At 50.6% G+C, this 26,317-nt stretch overlaps 1 long non-coding RNA gene across 1 annotated transcript in view; it reads left to right on the top strand.

The window, feature by feature from the left end:
- The window catches only part of LOC117976626 (uncharacterized), an 85,295-nt gene that overhangs the window by 42,092 nt on the left and 16,886 nt on the right, over positions 1 to 26,317 (top strand). Inside the window, exon 2 of the long non-coding RNA XR_008621597.2 lies at positions 8,765 to 8,955. This is a non-coding gene — a long non-coding RNA (uncharacterized LOC117976626). The remainder of the gene's footprint in view (positions 1 to 8,764; positions 8,956 to 26,317) is intronic.

Raw genomic sequence — 26,317 nt, 5'->3', positions numbered from 1 at the left:
CTGTTCTCACACTGCTAATAAAGACATACCCAAGACTAATTTATAAAGGAAAGAGATTTAATTAACTCACAGTTTCACATGGTTGGGGAGGCCTCACAATCATGGCAGAAGGTGAATGTGGAGCAAAGTCACATCTTACATGGCGGCAGGCAAGAGAGCATGTGCAGGGGAACTACCCTTTATAAAATACTCAGATCTCATGAGATGCGTTCACTATCACGAGAACAGTATGGGGGAAACTGCCCCCATGATTCAATTATCTTCTCCTGGCCCTGCCTTGACACATGGGGATTATTACAATTCAAGATGAGATTTGGGTGGGGACACAGCCTAACCGTATCACAGTCTCTATCTTGTATGTATAATTAAAAGGTGATTACAGCTGTTTTTGGCTTAAAAAATTAAACATGACCATCTTTCTCTAAAAAACATCCCTAGATGGCCCCAAATAGAGAAAATCACAAGTAAAGTGGCATAGACAAGAAGAACTAGATGGAAAAGACAAGGCAGGTACAGGGAAAAGGACTATAAGGTGGGAGGCTCAGTGAAACACCTGCTTCCTAGGGTCAAGTAAAGATCAAAGCTCAAGGAATGCCTACCTGAACGGAACCTCCTTTTATTCATTATCTATGGCTGCATCACAAATTTCCTCAAAACTTAAGGGATTCAAATAATAATAACTATTTGTTATTGCCCAGAGTTTCTGTGATTCAGGAAATTCAGGAGCAGCTTAGCTGGGTGGTTCTAGGTTGGCGTCTCTCCTGAGCCTTTTGTCAAGATGTTGGCAGGGCTAGAGTCATTTGAAGGCTTAACTGGGGTGGGAGAGTCTGCTTCCAAGATGGCTCATTCATGTGGTGAGCAAGTAGTTGCTGGCTGTTGGCTGGAGGCCTCAGTTCCTCTTCATGTGGAATTTTCCATGGGGCTCTTGAGTATTGTCACAATATGGTGGCTCTTTCCCTAGAGGAAGGGATGCAAGAGAGAGCAAGTGAAGGCTGCAATGTGCTTATGACCTAGCTTTGGAAATCACAGGCCTTTGGGGTAAAGAAGGCCTGGAAGGTGGCTATGGTCTTTGGGTTCTCCAGGGTACAGTCCATAGGCACCTCCCACCCCAGAGCCCAGCCTCATTGGTGTTGGCCCTGAACCCAACCTCCACATTCTGGCTGATATCCCAGTGGCTGCTCTCTGGGCCCTGATCAGCCAACAAGTACTCTATGACCTACAAATATGCTAGTGACACACAGACTCCAACGGCTGGACTAGCTCAGACTTCAGTGAAATAGACATCAGCCAGGTGAGGAGCTCAGCTTGCCATCTGTCTCCCTGGGCCATACTCATTGATGACGAGGTCAATTTCTGCTTTTGCCATCTTCCCACAGAGGGCCCAGCAAGCTTGTCCGCTGAGCTTTCTTGGGACATGGTGACTTCCTTCCTAGAAGGAAGTCCCTGCTACTTTCTGCCAGTGCTCAGGTTAGACATGGGATTGCTTGTGTGTGGTCTCATTTCCCTTCCTGACCCCCAGGACAACCTTTCCTTATTCACTGTGACACTGAATGCCACACCTTAGACAGTTGTTGCTTGAGGTATTTTGCCGAATGGATGAAAAGCACCCCAGAGACCCCGCAGTGCCCTGGGGCATCATTCTCACTGTATTCTATCTGGCTCTACCCCAGCCCCAACCCATTTCCAAATCCCTCTCTGCACACTGGCCACAGAGAGGTAGAATGATTTGCAGGGAGGCTGAGCATTTGGGGAGGGGGACATCTCAGGAGGAAGGAGGTGGTGGCCCTGGCAGATGGTCTTCGTGCATGGGACCGGATGTCCAGTCCCTCAGCTCCAGCCAAGGCAATACAGATTTTCCTGGGGACCTGAGGCGGACTCCTCCACATCTTATTTCTAAGCACAAATCCATCTCCATCCCCTTTTGCCTCCTCCGCATGCTCGTTCCTGCTGGCTCAGCACCCTGGAGGGAAGTGGGATATGGCCCAGCAGGTCACCTAGAATAAAGTAAGTCATCAGAAAAGGTCCCTGATTCATCAGAGGGCTTTGGCTGCCAAGCAAGTGCTCTTGAAAGCTTGCTTTCTTCAGCTGCTGCGTCTCAGGGGCAGGGACTTACAGTGTTTGCTTTTCAGCCAACCACCCTCTTGACTCAGAGGCTGAAGTGCCCAGGAAGCAGGGGCAGAAGGCCCCAATGTAAGGTGAGCATGGGGTGAAGCGAGCCCAGAATTTGGGAGAGCAAAGTATGGCTCTGCCTAGCCAGACGACCTCTGGATTTGGGAACATGAATATGATAATAAAAACAATATGTACTCCTCAGTGATGACACTGATTGAACCTTTCCCTGGATCAGGCATTGGGCTGATGGCTTTTCCAGGTTCTCTCTTCCTTAATCCTCACATCACCCTCAAAGGGTGTCTGTTAATGCTCCCATTTGGATGATAAAAAAGCAGAGGTTGCCTGAGCCGGATTTGCCAGTTCTAGAGTTTGATCTCTTCACTGGCATGAGATGCTGCTTCTTGGCCCCAGGGTCTGTCCTTGAAGCAAATTAAGTCCAACCTGCACAAGCATCCCCAGGGTAGGGACATGTGGACTGCTGGGGGAAATCACAGGGAAGGGGTGAGAATGGAGCCGTCTTCCTTTTCTGAATGAGGCTGGTGCCCTGAAGATTTATCCCGCCCCTTGCTGGTGCAAGGTTGTGGAGGGCCCAAGAGTAGCAGGCACATCTGGGCACATGGAGGCTGGTATGAGCATGTGGATGTGGAATACAGAAGACCCTAAACAAGAACTGAGATCTGAACCTTTCACAAGGTAATGCCCCAAGTAGCAGAGCAAGTGATGCAAAGGATTTCATAACTGTGGTGTCATGCCCCAGAGATGCAGCTGACCAGCCTGGAGCCCTCTGTCTCATCTGGGCCTTTTGTTTTCTGTCCTTCTGCAACTGGAGACAAGCTTATTCTCAGCCCCTCAGCCTGGATTGGTGTCCTGGCTGGGCTCGGAAGAGCAGAAAGGCCATGCATGTTCTCTTTCCTTTACCCATGCCAGAAGCTGTGTGAGTCATGTGTTTGTATTTTTAGCAACACATAGGAATTGCTGCATGACAAATAATTGGGGGAGGGGGGGTGGTGGTGGAGACACTTGCAAAATTAACATAACAAAGGCAATTATTTGGATCTAACTCTCAGGGATAGAGGCAGCCTGGCAGTGCTCCTTGATCCAGGAAAGGCAAGAGAAATGAAGGGCTGACGGTGGGGTTGCCAGTGCCCCAGGAGTGGAGGCACCCAAAGGTTTTCTATGGGTAGCAAAGGAAAATAGCTTTTCCGGGTGGGCAGCTGGCATGGTCCTGGAGACCTGGGCATTGTATGTGCTGTTCTAGTATGATCACAGCCAGTTTGCTTCACTTAGAAAGGCTAGAGAATGTGGATTTCTTCCTGTGGACTCCCTAGGCCCCTAAATGAGCCCCACAGCCTCCTGGGAGTCTTGCCCATTTCAATCACTTGTTATCTTCACCATCACCCCGTTACCACCACCATCATCGCCACCATCACCATCATCACCACCATCACCATCACCATCACCATGATCACCACCACCATCACTATCACCATCATCATCACCATCACCATCATCACCATCACCATAATCACCACTATCACCATCACCACTACCATCACCATCACCAGCATCACCTCCATCACCATCACCACCATTATCATCACCATTATCATCAGCACCATCATCACGATCATCACCATCATCCACCATCACCATCACCATCATCACCACCATCACCATCACCATCATCACCATCACCACTATCACCATCAACATCACCATCATCACCACCATCACCATCACTGTCATCACCATCACCACTATCACCATCACCATCATCACCACCATCACCATCACCATCATCACCATCACCACTATCACCATCACCATCACCATCATCACCACCATCACCATCACCATCATCACCATCACCACTATCACCATCACCATCATCACCACCATCACCATCATCACCATCACCACTATCACCATCACCATCATCACCACTATCACCATCACCATCACTTCATCACCACCGTCACCATCACCATTATTACCACCGTCACCATCATCATCACTATCATCACCATCACCATCATCACTAACTACCATCACCATCACCACTACCATCATCACCATTACCATCATCACCACCATCACCATCATCTTTACCATCATCATCATCATCATCACTATCATCCATGGAGAGTTTGACATGTCCATCTTCCTGAACATGTTGCACACATTATCTGATTGAATTTATCCTTCATAACAGCTGTGGGGAGTACATGAAAATGATCCCATTTTGCAGAGGCAAAAACTGAGGACCAGAGAGATTTGGGTCTGACCTCAAAGATGGATAATCCCGAGAATGGGAGGAATTTCCAAGGGCTCTCTGGATGCCCCAGTCTCAATCATGGCCTCCTCAGAGTTATACTGAGTTATGCATGACCACAATAGCGTGGGCAGAGAAAAGGGGAATGAATATTCCTAGAACTTGGGGCCTGCCTCCCAACCACCCCCCTATTTTTTCTTTTGAATCTTTACTACATTGGTGAAAATCATATGGAAATATCTGTAGATCCTGAGCAGGGTCTAGGTAGCAAATAAACAGAGTAGGGTGTGAAGGGACAAAGTTCTTAGTGGCTGCGGCCCACCTGGCCTTCTGGAGTTTGGCGAGGGAGAACCTGGGATGCGGTGATGACACTCAAGCCCTGGTCCCACCTTGGCACTCACCCACCTTGTGACCTTGGGTCAGGCCCAGAGGCTGGCTCTCTATCAGTCCAAAGAGGTGAGCAGGGCCTGCCCTGAGTGTGGAGGGAGCAGCAAATGAAACCAAGCCCATACCCCCAGCATTGCACATTTCACCCTGTATGAGTGTCCTGTGGCCGCTGTAACAAATTAGTGCAGGCTTGGTGGCTTCAAACAATGGAAGTTTATTCTCTCACAGCTCTGGAGGCCTCAAGTCTGAAATCTGGTAGGGCCACGCTCCCTCTTGGAGGCTCTAGGGGAGAACCCTTCCTTGCTTCTTCCAGTTTTTGCCGGCTGCTATGTTCCTTGGTTTGTGGCCATATCACTCCAATCTCTGCCTCCGTGGTCACATGACCTCCACCTCTGCTGTCTGCATAATCTCCCTCTGCCTGTCTTTTATAAGGATACCTATGATTGGACGTAGGGCCCACCCACAAATTCCAGGATAATTATCTCATTTGCATCACACTTTAATTCACAGAGCACTTTCCCATCTTGCATTTATTTTGTCCCCTCCACAAGCCCGTCAGATAAGCAGGGAAGACATATGTTTACCCTTCTTGTATGTGCATCACGCTTGGACAATTCACTAGTGGGTTGTCAAATGACTATAGAGGGATACTGAGGCCCAGAAACCTTATACCAACTGTCTAAGGGGCCAGAGTTTGAGCAGACTCAGAAGGGTGGTCTCCTCATCTTAAGATCTTCCACTTAATTACATCTGCAAAGACCCTTTTTCCAAATAAGAGCGCAGTCACAGGTTCTGGGGATTAGGACATGAACACACCTTTTTGGGGACCATTATTCAATCCACTACATACTTCCTGCTGAAGACATGTGGGGTCCCACTGCTCCTGAGAAAAGTGGAAACTTCTGACCTTGACACCCAAGATCCTCTTTAGTCTGGTTCTTCATCCCCTCTCCAACTTTATTATCTATTACGAACCTGCACAACATGAAGCTTATACAAGCCCCCATCATCATCATCATCATCATCATCATCATCATCAGGGATGTCTTCTAGAAGGTAATAGTGTCCAAGTAGAGTCCTGACTTAGAAGTTAGTCTTCTAACTCCTTTTGAGCCTGCTCTGACTCTGGCCTCTTGGACAGCTAACCTAAGGTATTAGGGCCTCAGTTTCCCTCTGTAATCACTTGACAACCCATTTAGTGAGCTGTCCAAGTGTGACGCACATACAGGAAGGGTAAACGTATGTCTTCCCTGCTTATCTGACAGGGTAATGGAGAGGACAAAATACATGAAAGATGGAAAGCACTCTGTGAATTAAAGTGTGACGCGAATGAGGTGCATGCACGATCATTCTCGTCTCCTGGGATTTGGCCACCTGGATGCTGGAGTGATCCTGAGCTTCCTGAGGCAACCTTGGCATTTATAACAAGTCAGCGCCCTTTGCTTCTGGGAAGAAAAGCACGAGGTTTCTGAGGGTTGGAATAATGCAGAGAGGTAGCTCCTAAATTGTCTGCTTCTGTGAGCTCAGGGCTGTTTCACTGTCTCTGGCCGCTTGGCATCGTTGTGTTGAGGGCCCCCACACAGACATCAGTGGTGTCTGCACTAGGGTGGCACTGGAGATCCAAGCCAGACCCTCAGAGCCAAGCCTTTGCTCCAGCCTACCTGGAGAAGATGGCTGTGGCCCTAGAGACCCTCCCGGTCACCCCCAAACCAGCAATGCAAAATTTATTCCTACTGTTATTAACAGTATTGGGCATTGCAGGAGCCGTTGCCAGTCTCCATCACTTGGCCACACATGACCTGAATCCCTAGAGGAGGTGAGGCAGGAGCTGATGGCTGGTCACTGAAGCCCATATCCAGCCCAGTGCATATCACAGCCAAGTGGAAAGATGGGGAGGGAACTGGGGAGACAGGTTGGGAGGCATGGCGACCTGGGCTGTTCCAGCTCCACCTGCCCTGGCATCTGCCCAGTTTCATCATCTTGGTGGTCTGTCCTTTGCAAAGCCCCTTGCCTCTGTCCAGCCTGCACACCCACGTCGGCACCCCTGAGTACCCCAACCTCTCAGGCCCCACAGCATCTCAAAACGGTTCATTGGAATTGCCCTGGGTTTTCTTTTTTTTTTTTGTAAGTGTGAAAATAGCATAACGGCCTTGCGGGTGACCCTTGAATAATGTGGGGGTGAGGGGCGCTGGCCCTTAGAGACCCCGATGCAGTGGAGAATTTGAGTATAAATTTCAATTTCTCAACACTTAGTTACTTGATCAGAAGCCTTACCAATGTCACAAGCAGTCAACGAACACCTACTTTGTATGTCTTATGTGTTATATGCTCTATTCTTACAATAAAGTAAGCTACAGAAAAGAAAACAGTATTAAGAAAATTGTAAATAGCAGGCTGGGAGTGGTGGTTCATGCCTGTAATCCCAGCAGTTTGGGAGGCCGAGGTGGGTGGATCACTTGAGGTCAGGAGTTTGAGACCAATCTGGTCAAAGTGGTGAAACCCCGTCTCTACTAAAAATACTAAAATTAGCTGGGTGTGGTGGTCGGTGCCTGTAGTCCCAGCTACTCGGGAGGCCGAGGCAGGAGAATTGCTTGAACCTGGGAGGTGGAGGTTGCAGTGAGCCAAGATCGTGTCAATTCACTCCAGCCTGGGTGATGGAGTGAGACTCCGTCTCAAAAAAGCAAAGAAAAGAAAATTGTAAGAAACAGGAAACGTATTTACTAATCATTAAGCAGAATTGGATCATCCTAAAGGTCTGCACATTGAGTAGGCTGGGGAAGAAGAGGAAGGTGTGTGTGTTGGGGGGAGGCTGGTCTTGCTATCTCAGGGGTGGCAGAGGCAGAAAAAAAATCTGTGAATAAGTGAACCCATGGGGTTCAAACCCATGTTATTCAAGAGTCAACTGTAAATATATGTTTGAAAAAATAGATCACCCGTGAGCCCCTCTGCCTGACTGTCCATCTCAGCCTCTGCTCTTCGTGTTCTCAGCTGTATCACACACATATTCTCATGGTCTCTGTCTTTTTTTTTTTTTTTTTTTTTTTGAGAAGGAGTCTCACTAGGGTAGAGTGTAGTGGTGCAATATTGACTCACTGCAACCTCCACCTCCTGGGTTCAAGTGATTTTCGGGCCTCAGCCTCCTGAGTAGCTGGGATTACAGGCACCTGCCACCACGCCCAGCTGATTTTTGCATTTTTAGTAGAGATGGGGATTTGCCATGTTGGCCAGGCTGGTCTCAAACTCCTGACCTCAAGTGATCCACCTGCCTCAGCCTCCCAAAGTGCTACGATTACAGGTGTGAGCCACCACACCTGGCTCTCATGGTCTCTTTGCTGCCTGTTTCAGTCTCTTCTGATGTGAAATTAGGTGTTCTTGAGTATCACCTCCTTGGGGTCATTCTCTTTTCTTCCCCATGCATGTTCGGGGTGTGAGCCACTGGCCTCCCCTGGCCAGTACGGCAGCTACCCCTCATCTGACATCCCCTCCCCTGTCTGGCGTCCCCTCCCCTCTCCGGCATCCCCTCCCCCATCTGGCATCCCCTCTGTGCCATAATCCAGGCTGCACTGTCCTGACCCCTTGCCACGTCCTCTGTGGCACCTCCCAAACAGTCCCAGTTCATTTCCTCCAATTTGGAGCCTGACCGTCTCTCTCTCTCTTTTTTTTTTTTTTTTTTTTGAGGCAGAGTCTTGCTCTGTTGCCCAGGAGTACAGTGACACGATCTCAGCTCACTGCAAGCTCTGCCTCCTGGGTTCCAGTGATTGTCCTGTCTCAGCCTCCTGAGTAGCTGGGATTACAGGCGTGAGGCACCGTGCCCGACCCCATTTTAATCCTTTAAAATGTTTCTAATATATCACTGTAAAGATTATGAAACGAATACATTGAAAATCGGTCCTTCCTGTCAGCCAGCAGCTTTGCTCCTTCATGCAGGGATGTTGTCATGCACGTGGACAAGTGTTCAGGATGACGACAGTCATGTCCTCCTTTTTACTACAGGAGATCTGTCTTTCCCCCTTCCGGGGCCCACGGCGAAGACAAAAAGAGAACATTTATGAGTACCTGTGACATGCAATGCACTGCACCTCGTGCTGGGGGTGCAGGGCAAGGTGTCAACCCCCGAAGAGTGCTCAGACCTGTGGGGCAACAAGCCTGTAACCAAACCCAAGGTGTGGTGCTCGACAGAAGAGGTGAGTGTCGAATGGAGGGGACCCCAGTTCAGCCAGGTGAGGCTTCGACTGGGACGTGGGTCAGCATTTGCTGGGCTGAGCAGGGATAAGGCAGAAACTTCCAGGTTGAGGACACGGAGGTGTGAAAGGGCTTCCAGTCTCCGCGTGGCAGGCCTGGTCAGAGGGCCGGGTGTAGAGGGAAGGAGCTGGGAAGCTCAGTCAAGGTCAGGTGGCGAAGGGCATTGGGTGCCAGGCTCAGGGTTTTGCATCTGCTCTTAAGCAGAATCACTGCGGGCTCCACAGCAGGGCAGGTCCCTGTAAGGAAAGATGACTGCTGGCAGCAGCTTAGGGGAGGAGAAGGCATGGAGGGGTGGTTGGGGGGTGGTGGCAGATCAGGAGGCAATTGCAACAGCTCAGGGAAAACTGTGGGAGCCTGGGCTGCTCAAGATGGGAGCAGATGGAAAGAGTGGAAATACTCAAGAAGTAGGATCTGAAGTTCGACGACGTATAGACAGACCCGGTGTGTGTGTGTGGGTGGCGGTGGCAGGGGAGTGGGGGATGGACTGCACTGCAGCTTTGACTCAGGAACTCTGGGTGAAGGAGCCAATTTGGGGAGAAGGCAATGAGTTCTGTTCTGAATTGATTGAGTTTGATGGACTCACTGGGACGTCCAGGTTGAAAGGCACAAAGGAAGATAAAAGTGCAGGCCTGAAACTCAGGGCCAAGGCAGGGCACTTTACATCATTCAAATGGCATATGAAAGAAGGTTTAACGCTGCACAAACACATGGCGAAAAACGCAGTATAAATAGTGACCGGTGATGCCTGGTGATGTGTCGCCGGCCTTGAAGACTGAGGTCTACAGGACCAGGAGTGTGGGGTGTTGGGCTGAGTTTTTTGGGGTGAGACGGGCAGAGTCTGGTGGAGGTGGTCGTGGAAAAGAGCAAGCCATTACTCAGTTGCTTGGGGCGGAAGTAAAGGTGGAGGAAAGAGGAGTGGAAGAGAAACAGGGTGTTGCTTGTGGTGGCTCCCCAGTAAACATTGCCTGCTTCCCGCTGGGCTCACTAAGGCCCACCCAAGTATGCCCATGTGTTTAGGCACTTGTGCACACACACACTCACACATGCACACACACGCACGTGCACAGACATGCATGCGCACACACATTCACACACATGCACACACATGTACATACGCATGCACACAGACATGTATGCACACACGCATGCACACACACGTACACACACGCATGCACAGCAAGGGCAGCTTTGAGAAGACCCAGGGATGAGTGACAGCTATCTCTGTCTACCCAACCCTAGTAAGTTTTCTGAAAGAAGAGAACACCCTCCCCTCCCTTCTCCCCTGCCTTACAGTTCAGCCATTTTCTCTCAGACTCCAGCATCTGGCCTCCTAGCTGCCTGGGGAGCAAGCGTCCCTCAAGATTAAAACAGAAAACAAAAACCCTCTAACCTTTTTCGAAGGATAGGCCTGCGCGGTCTCCAAATTGGAGACGGACCCCATCACTTCCATTAGAGCATCTTTTAGTCTGGAGGGTGATTCAATCCGAATAGCTCCCCTGCAGCTCAATAGAGCCCAGGTTCCCTGTAGCTGGGCTGAGGCTTGGCTGCAGAGATTTTGGCTGCATAGAAGACGTTAGGAGGTAGGGGTCTGGAGGTCCAGTTTCTCCTTTTTTGCACATCAAGGAGAGAATCGGACCTTTCAGGAAGGGGGCTGGTTTTGTCCGAGAGCGTGAGATTTTTCTAGGATTTTTATTTCTTCTTTTACTCTCCCATTAACCTGGTGGGGACCCCACCCCGACTTTTTCCCACTTTAACCTCCTCTTCTGTATTGTTTTGGTTTTTTTAAGCCTCCGTGCCCAGCTTCCATTATGGAAAATGCTGTTTATGTCCAGGGCGCCTTAAAAAGGCAGCTAACAGCTCTCTGGCTGCGGTCCTCTTCGCTTGTTTCCCTGGCAACCAGAGGCAGGGAAAACAGAACCTGTCAGATGGAAAATGTCAGTTACAGCAGATCTGGGAGCGCAGGAAAGAAGTGGTGGGATGGAGCGAGGGAGGAAGTGGGAGGGCCGGCAAGGGCTCACCCTCCTGCCCACCTGGGCTGGTGCCCTCCTCCCAGCGAGCCAGGGGATCAGGGAGGCTGGCTTCTTGAACGAGAGGGGCTGCTACCAGAGCAGGCAGCTTCAGAGATGGGGGAGGGGAGGGGACCGCCACCTAGGATTAGCGGGATGGTCTTTGGCAGCCGTCCCGCCCAGCTGATTATCACATTGTTTTAAAGGTCATTGGGCTTCTTGAGGACCCCAGCAATGCGTTCTAGAAGCCCCTCCAGTCGAACTTAAAGCTCTGGGTCTAGGTAGCAGAAGGGGGAGGGTCGGGGAAGAAAAAGATATCAAACCCCAGTATCCAAAGACCCCGGAACCGTATCGATCCCGACCCCTGCTTGGTATCGATTGATCAATGCCCCTGCCGAAAAGAGGAATTGCCCTTTAAAATGGTTGGGAAAGAGATTGGGAGGGAGGGTTGATATTAATCAAAGCAGGCCCCTCAGAAGGACGGCAGAGCAGCACGGGGAAGAGGAAACAAAAGAAGGAGGTTTGCCGAACAGCCTCGAATATTACGGCCGGAGAAGCGATCAGTTAATGGCACTGGATGCAATGAGGTGTGGGGTGTGGGGTGGGTGCTCCTGAGAGTAAGGAGGGCGTGTGAGTGTGTGTGAGAGTGTGTGTGTGTGTGTGCACGCAGCATTAGACACATGCTGTCTGCAATCTCCTGCTGTTGTCCTCAGACATTCCAGGAGCTTCCCTAATCTCCTGATTTTTGGGAGAAACTCCGGCCCCCCTGACCCAGTGGACCTGAGAGAGTGAAGGGAAGACAGGCTGCTGTCCACAGTCAGCTGAGCCCCTGCTGTGCATTTAGGGTGACAGATGGTGTTTACTTCAAATAGAAAAACAACAGCACCGTTGTGTGCGTGTGTATGCGCACGTGTGTGCATGCGAGTGTGTGTATATTTATGTGCATGTGCACGCGAGTGTGTGCATGCGCACACGTGTGTATGTGTGTGCACATATGTGTGTGTGCATGCGTGTGTGTGCATGCATGTGCACGTGTGTGTACATGTGCGTGCATGTGTGTGCATGCGTGCGTGTGTGCACACCGGCTTGCATACGGCAAGCTCCAGAGCAGGAGGAGCCAGAACCAGATCTGGGTTCTGTTCATCCTCAGAGGTGGGAGTTTAAGCCCCTGAACATGGGATTTGAGAAGGAGGCAAAGGAGGTAAAGGATGGTCACCAAATGCGGTGCTGGGTTTCCTTGAGGGACACATGGCAGGGCACCTTCTGCTGAACACCAGAAATGCCCAGACAGTGGAGTTGGTTCTGCTTCAGGGATTTTTCTAACCCCAGACTGGTCTAATTATTGGCTTTAGGGTGTCTGAAAATGTACCCTCCAGTTTCCTGGTTAGGGAATGGTGTGTGTCGAGGGGCAGGGTCTAGCCCATAAAGCTGCCTTAGTTTATGTGGGTGGGGCTGGGGGTGAGTGGAGGGTCCCTGAAATGACATTTCCTTCTGGCAAAAGGAGGGTAGAGGTTCCTCAGGCCCTGGCTGGGTACAGGTTTGAGGGCATCTCTTATCTTCTGGTTTCCAGGGCAACCTCAACAATATATGGCCACCTTAATACCCATTCCCACTTAAGCATCCTTAGAAAGGAAACGAACAAAACCTCCAAACGTAAGACAAAAAAAACACAGCAATGCAACAACCAACCAGATACGACTGACTCCCCCGCGACATCCAGAATTTATGGTTTTTGCTATAAAGGGTAAAGCTGTGGGCAACCGTGGGGCAGAACCCCTCCCTCACCCCCCATTTTAAGGCCGGGTCCTCTTTCTCTGTCATTTTCTCTCCTCCCAGTGTTTTCTGGGTGGCAATCATCTCTTTAAATCATCTTTCTTCCTGGGCCCTGGGGACTCACCAAGGACCTTACAGTTGTTGGCGTCATCTGGTCAGGAACTCTCTGCAGCTGAGAGTGGAGTGTGACTCGGTGGCCCTGCCACCGAAGGTGAGTGTCCAGCCCACGCGGTCCTTGAATGTCTCGGAGACAGCGCTGGGCTGGTGACAGTCATAAATCACCGCTCCACGCGCCTCACTGAAAGACCATATGGACCTTCTTGTCAGGCTGGGACACGCTTAAATTATGACATTTTTCATTTTGATTGACAATTACCTTCCCCTGGAAGTTTGCGAACAGCCCGGCTACAATTACATCTCATACCATAAAATGAGGGGAGTAGAAAGGGAGTCATTATTTTCTGAATATGGTCTCTGGCAGTTGGCTAAGGAGGTAATCTTTATTCCCACTGCTCCTGCGTTTTATTATTTTATTAAGAGTTAACTCTCGATTATCCACATGAGAGCCCAAGAGACAATCGTATTCCCACAGCTGTTAGGCCTTATTATTTTATTGTTATTGGTTCAGATTTTCCCCAGGCTCTATGTGGGACATGAAAAAGAGTCCCGATTGCTCACATGTTTCTTAACTGCCCCTTTTGAATTATTTGCAGTAAATGTTTATAATCTCAATACCGCTCCTCCCTTCTCCTGGGGTAGAGGATGGGTGGCTATTTTTTTTTATGACAAAATATGCATTACCTCAAATGTATCATTTTAACCGTTTGAAAGTGATACTTCAGTAGCAATTAGTACATTCACAGTACTGGGCAACTGCCATTCCTAATTCCAAAACATTTTCATCACCCCAAAAGGAAACTTGTGCCCATTAAGCAATTACACCTCATTTCTTTTTCCCACCACCCCCCACCCCCCGGCCCGCCCCACCTCCGCAGCCCTAGGCAACCACCAATCTGCTTTCTGTCTGTGGATTTGCCTATTCTGGACGTTTCATATGAATGGAATCGGCAGTAGGAGGCCTTTTGTGTCTGGCTTCTTTCACTGAGCATGGTGTCTTCAGAATTTACCCATGTTATAGCATGTATCAGTATTTCATTCCTTTTTGGTTTTTTTGAGATGGAGTCTCACTGTGTCGCCCAGGCTGAAGTCTAAACCTCCAGAGTAGCTTGGATTGCAGGCACGTGCCACCATGCCCAGCTAACTTTTGTAGTTTTAACAGAGACGGGGTTTCACCATGTTGGCCAGGCTGGTCTGGAACTCCTGACCTCAAGTGATCCGCCCGCCTTGGCCTCCCAAAGTGCTGGGATTACAGGAGTTGCCGCTGCGCTGGGCTGCTTTATGACTTTTTATGGCTGAAATTGCGTTTGCTCGTATTATGACTACACCACATTTTGTTTGTCTGTCCATCAGTTGATGGACATTTGGGTTGTTTGGTGCTGCTACACACATCTGTGGACAAGTTTTTGTTTGAACCCCTGTCTTCATTCTGGGGGGTATATTTCTTGTTTGTTTGTTTGTTATTTTATTTTATTTATTTTTGACACAGAGCCTCACTCTGTCCCCCAGGCTGGAGTGCAGTGGCTTGATCTTGGCTCACTGCAACCTCCGTCCCCCAGGTTCAAGCAATTCTCCTGCCTCAGCCTCCCAAGTAGCTGGGATTACAGGTACCTGCCACCGCGCCTGGCTAATTTTTGTATTTTTAGTAGAGATGGGGTTTTACCATCTTGCCCAGGCTGGTCTTGAACTCCTGACCTCATGATCCACCCGCTTGGCCTCCCACAGTGCTGGGATTACAGGCATGAGCCACCGCGCCCGGCCTTTGTGGGGTATATTTCTAGGAGTGAAATTGCTGGATCTTACGGCAAGTCTATGTTTAACTTATTGGGGAACAACCAAATGATTTTCCATTTTACAATTTGGTTGGCTACACGACTTTCCATTCCTACCGGCAGCGTGTGAAGAATCCAACCTCTCCCGTCACCAGCCCTTGCCAGCTCTTCGCTCAGTCAACTCTTAGGATCTTTGCAGGGAGACCACAGGATTTTCAACGTCAGCCTCCGGCCACCTCCTCGATTTTGCCTGAGGCACTGGTTGGAGCCTTCCCCTGTGTGGCTCTCCACGGGGTCAGGTGATGGAGGGGGACGTGTTCACAGCAGGAGTGTTGCTAATCCCTCTAACCTGGGACCCCGGGTCCTGTGGGGAACCCATTGACATTGGCTCAACTGGGAGAGTTGCCAGGCTGGAGGCCTTTTGACAGAGTCATGAGGGTTTGGGCCTTGGAGTTGGAGTCTCCTGTTGGCCATGAAGAGCTGCATGGCCTTGGCCAAGTCGCAGCTGACCTTTCCTCTCCTCTCTATGAAATGGTGTAGCAGACCCTGCTAGTACCCCCACCCCAACGCCTCATGTCCCATTGATCTTCACCTCTGTTATTTAGAACACCTGGGACTCAGTCCGTGAAGCAGGATCCCACCAGGTAGAGGTGCAGGAGACAGTACTGATGAGTGAGTACCTGGGAGCAACCCTCAGCCAGGTGTACGCAGGCCATTGGGGCACCACCGTAGCTTGTGCTGTCTGCCGGAGCTCCCAAGCGGGATGGAGCACCTGGCGATCATGGTGATAATTGTATGAATAAGGCATTTTTACTGGTTGCCTTCCTGTCCTCATCTCCTGTCCCCACTCCTGGATTCCTCTCCCAATTCAATGACTTGCAGTCAACTCCTCGTCTCAAAATCTGCCTTCTGGGGAGCCCAGCTGTGGGCTGCACAGATGAGAAAATGCACCCAAATGGACTCCATGGCCAGGAAGTGAGTGAGCCCTTGATGGATAGCCAAGGTCCTTGTCTCTGTTAGAGTGGATTGTGGCAAAATTGGTGGTTATCAGTCTGTTTTGAGGGGCCCATCTCCCCACAAGGAGAAGTGAGCTAGAAGCAAAGACAGAGGCAGCTTCATTTTAGGACAGTTTCCTTCCTCTATCAACAGCTCAGCATCAGATAGAAGCCTGGGGCGTTTATCTGTTGAGCATGGGACGCAGCTTGGACAGTGGTTTGCTTTCCTCTCTGAAATGCACTTTTCCAAGGCCAAATCGCAGATAAGCAGCTTCCCCCTGGAGTACCCCTGTTTTATGTGGGGTAGGGAGGGCCGTGGGTGCGATTATGCTGGTCCGGAAGCACACATTGACTTTAGATAGTCCACACAGTGCATGCTCAGTGGAAAATCGAGAGGTGTTGTGCTTCTTGAGTCACCACCCTCTCCCACCACAGGGTCAATCATGAGGGGAGGAAGGGGAGGCAGAGGGAGGAATGGAACCTGATGCTGTCGGTGAACCTGAACATGGACAGAGTGTGGGGGGCTCAGTGGAGTCCACAGAAGCCCCCTCCCAGAATAAGGAGGCTGCTGGCCGCAGCTGAGTGCAGGGAGGGAGGCATCTTATTAGCTCCCGGACCACACTTGCCGTCCTTCCCTCTGGAGGCACCACCCATTTGCTGTGTGCCAGTAGCAGCATCATTGAGACCAGATTAAAAATGTCTGTGCCCTTTAAAGTTGGGATGTTTTATTTTTTTATTTGATTTTTTTTTTTTTGAGATGGAGTCTCACTCTGTCACCTGGGCTGGAGTGCTGTGGCGTGATCTCGGCTCACTGCAACCTGCACCTCCTGGGCTCAAGTGATTCTCCTGCCTTAGCCTCCTGAATAGCTGGGATTACAGGCATGGGTCACCACACCCGGCTAATTTTTGTATTTTTAGCAGAGATGGGGTTTCACCATGTTGGTTAGCCTGGTCTCAAACTCCTGATCTCAAATGATCTGCCCGCCTTGGCCTCCCAAGGCGGGAGCCACAGCTCCAGGCCCAAAGGTGGGATATTTTAAACTTGGGCTAGTTTACCATTGGCTCAAGAAAGAAGTTAGGTAATCAAAGCGGTAAATGGTTCTCTGTCTACCCAATTTTAATTTTCAGTACTGGCTTTTTTTTTTTTTTCAGGAGTGAGGAGGGCTCAAAAGTACAGGGGGAGGAGATGGAAAAAGAAGGGAGGGGCAGGGTCAAGGAATTGATCAACGGCATAAAACGACCTGCCGTCTCTGAGCTCCCCCTCTTTGGCTCCAGCTGGCAGGAGCTCAAGACTGTTCACCAGTTACCCCAGGGCAAAATGAAAGAGGATCAAATTTCTGCTACAACCTACTCTATCCCCCCACCTAGTAAATCCATCATGTGTGGAAGAGCCTCGGGGCCCTGCCTCCCAGACCTCCATCTTCTCATGGTAGCTGCGTTTGCCTCATCCCCAGTGAGATGGACACCCTGGGTCCCATCTCGGCCCTCCCTCTGGTCCTCCAGCTGGCCCCTGCCCCGGCCCTGGCCCCTCCTCAGACTGGGTCAGGATCCATTCCTGGGCCTGGCCCATTTGCTGGTCACGTCCACTCATCACTTGCTGGCCCTTTATTCTCTGTGGATGAGTTTCCCCGTTCCCAGCTGTCCCCAGCTGCCCCCAGCAGGCATGGGTGTGGAGTGTTTGCCAGGGCTGGGGCTAGCAATGGAAACCTCCCCTCTCCTCCCAGAATCCAAGGAGGAGGACCAAGATGCAGGCTGGGTCAGAAAGTGGGTGATGGATGACTCAGGCCTTGGCGGTCAGGGCAAGTGGGTGGAAAAACATCTAGGTTTTTGCCCATTCCGAGTGCTTCTCGTTCTTTCCAGTTTCTGTGTGCCAAGTTGCACTGCCAGGGCACTTCAGAACCAAAGAATAAAGGGTTTAGGCTCACTGGGCTCCTGCCCCTCAACCCTCCAGGGTGCCCAAAGCTGCAGCGGTCCTGGGTATATGCAGCTGCCTCTCCCGGGTCAGGGTGGCCTCCACCAGTCTCCCTTGCTGCCTGGGAATATGATGTTCAGGGCCGCAGGGCTGAATTCTCCCTGAGTGCTTTATATAAATACCCGCTTCAGGGCCGACACCTACTCCATCATAGGGACCCATCAAATGAACCAGCCAAGCCCATAAATTATTGCAAAAACCATTCCAAACAATAAAGGCAATTTTACTTACTGAACCATTAAATGTACATACTTAAATTAGACCCAACAAGACATCTCTTGGGGATGTCTCAGGGCCAGGCAAACAATGAGTTTCGAGGAAGGGCTATCTTGTGTTTTCCCCACCTCTCACATGAAATTAATGAGGTGCTTCAATTTAATCATCATTACAATCATATCTTTATTTAGTTACTTAGCTGGGTTTGACCTGCTGCCTCGGGCAGCCTGGATGTCACCTCTCTGCCCTGGGCTGTCCTGACAGCCGGTGAGAGGTCAGCAGGAGGCTGGTGCACAGATGCCAGGCTGCTCCAGCCCAGTGAGGCAGGCTTAGTGGATGTCGCTTCTGCCTCTGGGATCTACTGAGGCCAGCCTGCAGTTTTCTCTGACCTGGAGATCAGAGCCCATATCCGGGAGACACACAATAGCAGCTCTTCCTTGCCCACCATGTTGACTCTGATGCCTGGTCTGGCCAGTTACATCTTTTAAATATTTCTTAGATATTTGTCTCTTTTCTCTTCCTAATACCAATGTCCTAGTTCAGGTCCCAAACTTTGTGCCTTTGGTGTTAATCCTCCTTCATGCCCTGATGCCGGAGCCATTTCTGGAAACTCTAAATCAAAGCCGTTCACCCAGCTCAGAGCCCTTTGGTGGCACCCTTTGCCTATTGGAGGGAGATTGAATCCTGAGTATGCCATTCAAGGCACCTTCTGACCTTCCCCAGACCCCAGTGACTCTCCCCGCCTTGTCTCCTGCCGCTCCCTGCCTTGGCCTGTATAGTCCGCCATCACCTGCACTATAGACTGCCCACAGTTGACCCTCCCACATTCATCAGCACTTACTTCTACAATATCCTGCCTCTATGCCCCTCCCACTTCTCTTTTCCTGTGTACCTACAATTTGTCCTTTAAAACACCCAAGGCGCCAGTTTCTCCATGTCCGCCAGGTACATTTTCAAATCCTTAGGTTGGGCTAAATGCCCTTAGGAATCCCAAGACCCCCTTTGGTCCCTCACGATGGGTTTGGGATGATCACTTCACATGCTGGTCCAGGGGTTATGCGTTTGCTGTGAATCCTCAGCACCTAACACTGGATCTGGTGCACAGGGACTCTGCCAAACCGTCTGACGCCGCCAGGCTGGGATGCTGTTACTCTTCCTGTGTCTGCAATGGGTCCAGAATGGCTCTGATGGAGAGATGCTCCCGTGTGGTCACTGGGGAGATTGGTGAGGGCTGCAGGGGGGACCAGCACTTCCCACATCCTTCCTCAGACAGTGGTGGAAATTGGGTTATATTTGCATGTGGCTTGGAGGCCACCCAGAAAGTGTCAGGACATCCCTGGGGTCAGCAGTAGCAGCCGCTTGGTGCAGGTTTAAGAAGTCACCCAGGACAGAGCCAAGCATCAAACTGCGGGGGAGGGGAGGTGGGGGAGGGAAGATTAGTGCATCATCTGGGTGGGCACTGCTGGTTGTCTGTGCCCACTGCCCGCTGCCTGCTCCCTATCCCCATTCCCTTCCAAAGGGGGACTCAGGACACCCCTTGCTCCCTCTGCCTGTCTCCAAAAGCATCACTAAATGTTGATTAATAAAGCGCGATGTGTCTTGGCTTTTCCTTGCCCCAGTGTCAGGCCTGGAAAACACAAACAGACCCCAAAAGGTGCCAGTTGCACAGGTGCTTGTGTGAGCACTCCTTCCCCGCAATGGGATTGGGAGCACCCTGCCCCCAGGGCATGGAAGGGCCTTCTCTTCTGTCCTCCCATGCACTTCTCCACTCCCAGGGTGGGTCTCTGCATGGGTGTGTGGCCTGAGCTTCTGACAGAGGTAAGATGCAAGCCACGTTGGCAATTTTAAACTTTCTAGTGGCCACAAGAAATAAGTCAAAAAGAAAAGGCAAAGTTAAGTTTAATAATACATATGATCTAACCCAGTATCTCCAAAACATTATCATTTCAACGTCTAATCAGTGTGAAAATTATGAATGAGGTAGTTTGTGTTTTTTATATCAAGCTTTTGAAATCCTGTGTGTGTTTTGCACACCCAGTGCCTCTCGACACAGACCAGACTCATTTTCTCGTGCTTGGGACCCACAGGCGTCTGGGGGCTCTCTGACTGGGGCTGTGCAGGTATTAACTGGCTGACCCTGGAAAATACCCTTTTGGAAGTGAAAATCCTGAATTCTATCACTTCCCTCCAATCAGGCCGGCGCCCAGCATCAGCCATTCCCCTGCTGAGCAATGCCCAGCTCTGCAGCCGGGAGAGGGAGGGAGAGGGACGGCATAGCCTCCAGCATCTGAGATGCAGTTCGTGGGCACTAAATATGCAGGCTCAGCAGAGGCATCCAAAATGAGTTATTTATCAGCTCCAAGGACACAAAGACACCTTAAAATAAGGAGCCCGTGGCCACTCCTGTGAAGGTGCTGAGAAGCCAGGCTCTTTTGCAGGAGCCCCCGGGGGCCACCCAGCCCAGGAAGCCATCGGCGGTGCAGATCCTAATGAAGTCAAGGTTCACACACAGCCCTTGGCCCGCCAGGAATCTAACGTGGGGCTCTAGGATTTTCTAGGCAGCCCCTACAGTCACTCACATGCAGCATGATTAATGGCTGGATACCCCGGCGTGAAAACCATTTAAAAAATGGCATTTTTGTCACGGACAGTGTTCCACATATCGTAAAGGTCATACGTGCTAAGAGCATTATCCGTATTTCTTGGGCAAACATGCTTAACCTTGTAGAGCACATTCCCCGGCAGATCAGCGATCCGTCTCCCGCACTTCAGAGGACCCGATGGCGCGGGTTCTTTGCCAAAAGGGATGAAAGACGGCGGCAATGGCACCACGCAGGGGTTTCAGACAATGCCGTGAATTGGCTGCCGGCCTCTCACGGCGTCGGGGGGCAGAGGGCATGAGGCCCCACAGCCTGTGAAAGGCTGCCGGGATAAGAGACTTCTTCTGAACATCCGCGTGGCTCTCGCCAGCTTTGATTTCCTCTGGAGGGCTTTGGGGCGGGGCTCCCCCATCAGGCTGGGGTCGGGAGGGAGGAAGAGCGCTCATCTCAAGCCCCGGCGGCCCAGGCTGGTACTGGGTCTCTGATACACGGAGGCTGCGAGGGAATTCAGAAGCGGCTTCTGTGTGCCTGATAAAGACAGGTCAAATGAAAACCGTGGATGTGAGGGATAACCAAGGGCAGATGACTGCAGCTGGTCTACCTGTCCAGCGTGGAAGCCTGTACTTTGGAATGCCTTGCTTTGGAGGCTGGGGCAAATGTCTCCAAAATAAGATCACCCCGGGGTCTTGGCAACTCACAGCACGAGTGAGCAGCCACGGACCCGGGAGAATGACCTCACACTCACTGAGACCTGGGTAAGGAGCTCCAGGCTTCTACCTGGCAGGCCGTGAGAGTGGGTGGGGGGCTTTGTTCATGACTTCTCGGTGGCACCCCCCCCACTCCCCACCCCAGGGCCACTTATCCCCCCCACATCGCGGCTGTCCGTGCATGGTGTCGGGGCAGCCTCCTCACGGGTCCCCTGCCTCCTAGCTTGTGGCCTCCTGTCTCTTCCCCACCTTATCACCAGTGTCCAAAACCCAAATCCAATGACAGATCCCTTTGTGCTTTCTTTTCTTTTCTTTTTTTTCAGACAGAGTCTCGCTCTGTCACCCAGGCTGGAGTGCAGTGGCGTGATCTCGGCTCACTGCAACCTCTGCCTCCCGGGTTCAAGCAATTCTCCTGTCTCAGCCTCCCAAGTAGCTGGGATTACAGGTGCGCACCACCACGCCCAGCTAATTTTTTGTATTTTTTGTATTTTTTTTTTATTATTATACTTTAAGTTTTAGGGTACATGTGCACAATGTGCCGGTTAGTTACATATGTATACATGTGCCATGCTGGTGTGCTGCACCCATTAACTTGTCATTTAGCATTAGGTATATCTCCTAATGCTATCCCCACCCCACAACAGTCCCCGGAGTGTGATGTTCCCCTTCCTGTGTCCATGTGTTCTCATTGTTCAATTCCTATCTATGAGTGAGAACATGCAGTATTTGGTTTTTTTGTCCTTGCGATAGTTTACTGAGAATGATGATTTCCAATTTCATCCATGTCCCTACAAAGGACATGAACTCATCATTTTTTATGGCTGCAATTTTTTGTATTTTTAGTAGAGACGGGGTTTCACCATCTTGGCCAGACTGGTCTCAAACTCCTGGCCTCAGGTGATCAGCCCGCCTTGGCCTCCCAAAGTGCTAGGATTACAGGCGTGAGCCACTGCACCCAGCCTGTGCTTTCAATCCTAGCGAAAGGCATATCCCCCACCCAGGATGAAGTCCACACACTGAATGCAGCTTTCAGGCCACGGCGTGCTGGTGAGTGTTGGACAGCCAGCTTCCTGAAAAACAAACATGTGGACGTTGAGTATGCGTTTTACTGATATGCAGGATGAGTGGCCCCAATTTACAAATAATAAGAAGATATATAATATTCCTTAATGTAAATTCCATACAGCCAGTTACACAGAATGCTTTCACAGGTTTTTGCTGAACTCTTGTGACTGTAGCCAGCCTATGGCTGCAATTCAAGTGTAATTTGACTATCTTTTTTGTGATATTCACCATGTAAGGGCAGTGAACCTGTTTTAGTTGAATCTGTGTTATTAACATTTTCTCCATCACATTCATAAGTCTAGACAATCAACAAAACTATACAAATCAAGCACTGATTTGTATAGTTTACCAATGTCTGTGTTGTAGCTATTGCTATTGCAGCCAATTTCTTTCCTTCTTTCTTTCTTTCTTTCTTCCTTTTTTTTTTTTTTTTGAGACAGAGTGTGGCTCTGTTGCCCAGGCTGGAGTGTAGTGGCATGATCTCGGCTCACTGCAACCTCTGCCTCCCGGGTTCAAGCGATTCTCCTGCCTCAGCCTCCCGAGTAGCTGGGATTACAGGTGCCCACCACCACGCCCGGCTAATTTTTTGTATTTTTAGTAGAGACGGGGTTTCTCCATGTTTGCCCGGATGGTCTCAATCTCCTGACCTCGTGGTCTGCTCGCCTCAGCCTCCCAAAGTGCTGGGATAACAGGCGTGAGCCACTGTGCCCAGCCATATTGCAGCCAATTTCAAACCAACGACATGACATCTCTGAACCCATGGTGGGAAAGAGATGTAGCCCTCATTTTATAATAGTTCCACCGTGCGAATACGAGAAATATCACTCGCCTCCAGAATACAGCTAATAACCAAATAGAGCAAAATCATTAGGAGGAAAGGACTTTGGGGTTTTTATTACCATTGTTTCAAGTAAAATTTATTTGATCGTAAGTTGATATAAATTAATGTTTTAAATGGCCCAGTTTAATAGCCAGTTCATCACATTTCCGGAAATTGAGTAATGAGATCTCTTGGGCAGGTGGGAGCTGGCTTCAGCACACCGTGGCCTCGGCGCCTGTAGGCTGCCTGTGCCCACCCCACACCTTCACCTGGGCCTGCCCCCTCCTTGCTCTGGCTGGCCTGCATTTCCCTGAGCTCTCCTTGCCTTTGGAGCCTTTGTACATCCTGTTTCCTATGCCCGGAATTCTCCTCCCCTCGTCTCCTTTGCCCAGCCACCTGTCTCCTCTTCCCTCCCCTTCCCTTCCTTTCTCTTTTCACTGCTGGAGCCTTCCTTCCAGCCTGGAGCCTGCAGTTTAAATGACTCACGTTGTTTTACCTCCAGTTGCAGCAAGCACCATGACCTGGTATTTGTGCTTCTCTACATTTGCCCCCTGATTCCTACCACCTTCATGCAGCAGCCAAGGTGCTGGCCAGGTGGAGACAAAGGGGTCAGCAGAGTGGGCTGGGAGCCTCTCCACTCTGGCCCCATGAGGCTTGCCCCGAGGTGCCACCTTGCACTGCAAGGACTGGAGAGCGGGTTGGACAAGAAATGGCATTGGAATGGCCCTGGGGCTCCTGCAGCTTTTTGCATGTCAGGAACGTGGCTCAGAGGAGAGTAACCAGAGGCCAGTGGATTAGGAAAAAGGCACTATGACGAAGCCCACAGAAACTAGGGTTTCCACTTCCTCCTTCTAGATTGGAAAAGCATCACAATGCTTGGAAGACGCAAATGTGGGGATGGAAACAGAAATGCTTCCTGATGAGAAAGTGCAGCGCATACTTCATTACTGCGGTGAGAGAAAGGAGGTAGGGGATTGACGGCTTCCTTCCTCCATTCATTCAGCACACCCTGAGTTCCGCCGCCGGGCACTGAGAAGGACACCAGTGTGGACCGGCTGTGCTTCCCATCCAGAAGGACCATCGGCCCTCTCTTCCCACATCTGCAAGGAAGGGAGATGGGAGAAATCAACCTGGAATGTGAAGGACAAGGAAAACTGCATTTTCGGTTCTAACTTTTGCTTTAGAAGTTAATTATGTGGGCCAGGCACGGTGGCTCACACCTGTAACCTCAGCACTTTGGGAAGCTGAGGCTGGTAGATCACCTGAGGTCAGGAGTTTGAGACCAGCCTGACCAATATGGTGACACCCCATCTCTACCAAAAATACAAAAATTAGCCAGGTGCGGTGGCATGCTACTGTAGTCCCAGCTACTTGGGAGGCTGAGACAGGAGAATTGCTTGAACCCGGGAGGCAGAGGTTGCAATGAGCCGAGATTGAGCCACTGCACTCCAGCCTGGGCAACGACAGAGTAAGACTCCATCTCAAAAAAAAAAAAAAGAAAAAGAAAAGGAAGTTAATTATGTGAATTACCCTCTGTCAACTCGATGTTCCAGATTGAAATGCTGAGTGAGGCCTCACCTCACTGAAGGCCCAGATAAGATGAGGCCTGCCTGCGAATCAGGAGCATGTGTCCAGGGAAAGGGCTACCTGAGCAAAGGAGGTGAAAGAGCTCCCGAAAAATTCACCACAGTGTTCACGGGCTCTGCAGAGGGAAGAAAGTGCCCAGTTGTCTTGCTTCCACTGGGCACCAGGTAAGATCAGCTTAAGCAGAAGCACAGGGAAGTAGACCAGGAAGGAAGGAAGATTTTTGTTTGTTTGTTGTTGTTATTGTTGTTTTTTTAAGACAGGGTCTTACTCTGTTACCCAGGCTGGAGTGCAGTGGCACGATCATAGCTCACCGCAGCCTTGAACTCCTGGGCTCCAGCGATCCTCCCACTTCAACACCTTGGGACTACAGGTGCATGCACCACCATGCCCAGCTATTCTTTTTTTTTAAATTTTTAGTAGACATGGGGTCATGTTATGTTGCCCAGGCTGGAAGGAAGGTTTTATAGCAAAGCCTCAGTGTGGGTGCTTGAGAGAAGCCGCGGAGACCTCTCAGGCTGCCATTACAAAGGAGAAGAGAATGGTTCCTCCCTTTCAGCCTGGGAGACCTGTTTCTGAGGCAGAGATGGGTGTGGGGGTGCTCAGCTCATGACATAGTCTCTTATTTGGGGCTCCACGCCTTGTGTCATCTGTGAATGGTCACGACAGGGCTGTTTCCACCTGGGTAGTTGGGTATCAACAAGGGTGCAGATCTGAACAGAAGACACAGGTTGGACACAGAAGGCTGTGACCCACATGAATGAGTCATGTGAGTGGGGCCTCTTCCCAGCTGGCCTCGACGGTCCCATCCCATTGATGCAGAGCTCCCCCAGCCTCCTCCCCACATCCACGTGCTCATTCTGGACATCTCCTCCCTCTCCCTTCTGCCTGACACGCAGGCAGTCAGGATGTCTCTCCCGGGGAGTCCAGCATCTGTCATTTCCCGTTTGGATCCATGCCTACCCTCTTGGCCTGGGGGTAGGAGACTGTCCACCCCACCTGGATGGGACAGTGGCATCCTCTCCAGCCACCGACACTGACCGTGCCTCTTCCATACAGTCTTCTCTCCTTTCCCGACTCCCTCCTTTTTTTTTTTTTTTTTTTGAGACAGACTCTTACTCTGAGGCTGGAGTGCAATGGCGTGATCTCAGCTCACTGCAACCTCCGTTTCCCAGGTTCAAGGATTCTCCTGCCTCAGCCTCCAGAGTAGCTGGGACTATAGGTGCGCGCCACCACACCCAGCTAATTTTTGTATTTTTAGTAGAGAAGGGGTTTCACCATGTTTGCCAGGCTGGTCTTGAACTCCTGACCTCAAGTGATCCGCCCGCCTCGGCCTCCCAAAGTGCTGGGATTACAGGCGGGAGTCACCGCACCAGGACCCTGATTCCCTCTTGCTCGATCCATGGCCCAGCCCCTGAAACCTGCTACGACCTTCAGCCACCAGCTTCCTCAGCCCCATCTCCTGTGGCTCCTTCCTTCACTCCTCTGCCACTCTGCTGCGAGGCCCCTGAGCATCCGCTCCTTTTCTTGCCTTTGTGGCTTTATCCCACAGTGCCTACCTAAGCACTCTTTCTGTTCTTCTGACCTATGTCCACCCACTATGACCAACTTCTTTTCATCCTCAAACCCAGCTCTGCAGTCACCTGGTTCATGAAGTCTCTGATGACCCACCCACCC

This window comes from Pan paniscus, chromosome 19 (assembly GCF_029289425.2).
Source record: "Pan paniscus chromosome 19, NHGRI_mPanPan1-v2.0_pri, whole genome shotgun sequence".
NCBI classification, from domain to species: domain Eukaryota; kingdom Metazoa; phylum Chordata; class Mammalia; order Primates; family Hominidae; genus Pan; species Pan paniscus.
This window is presented reverse-complemented; position numbering and strand designations above follow the sequence as displayed.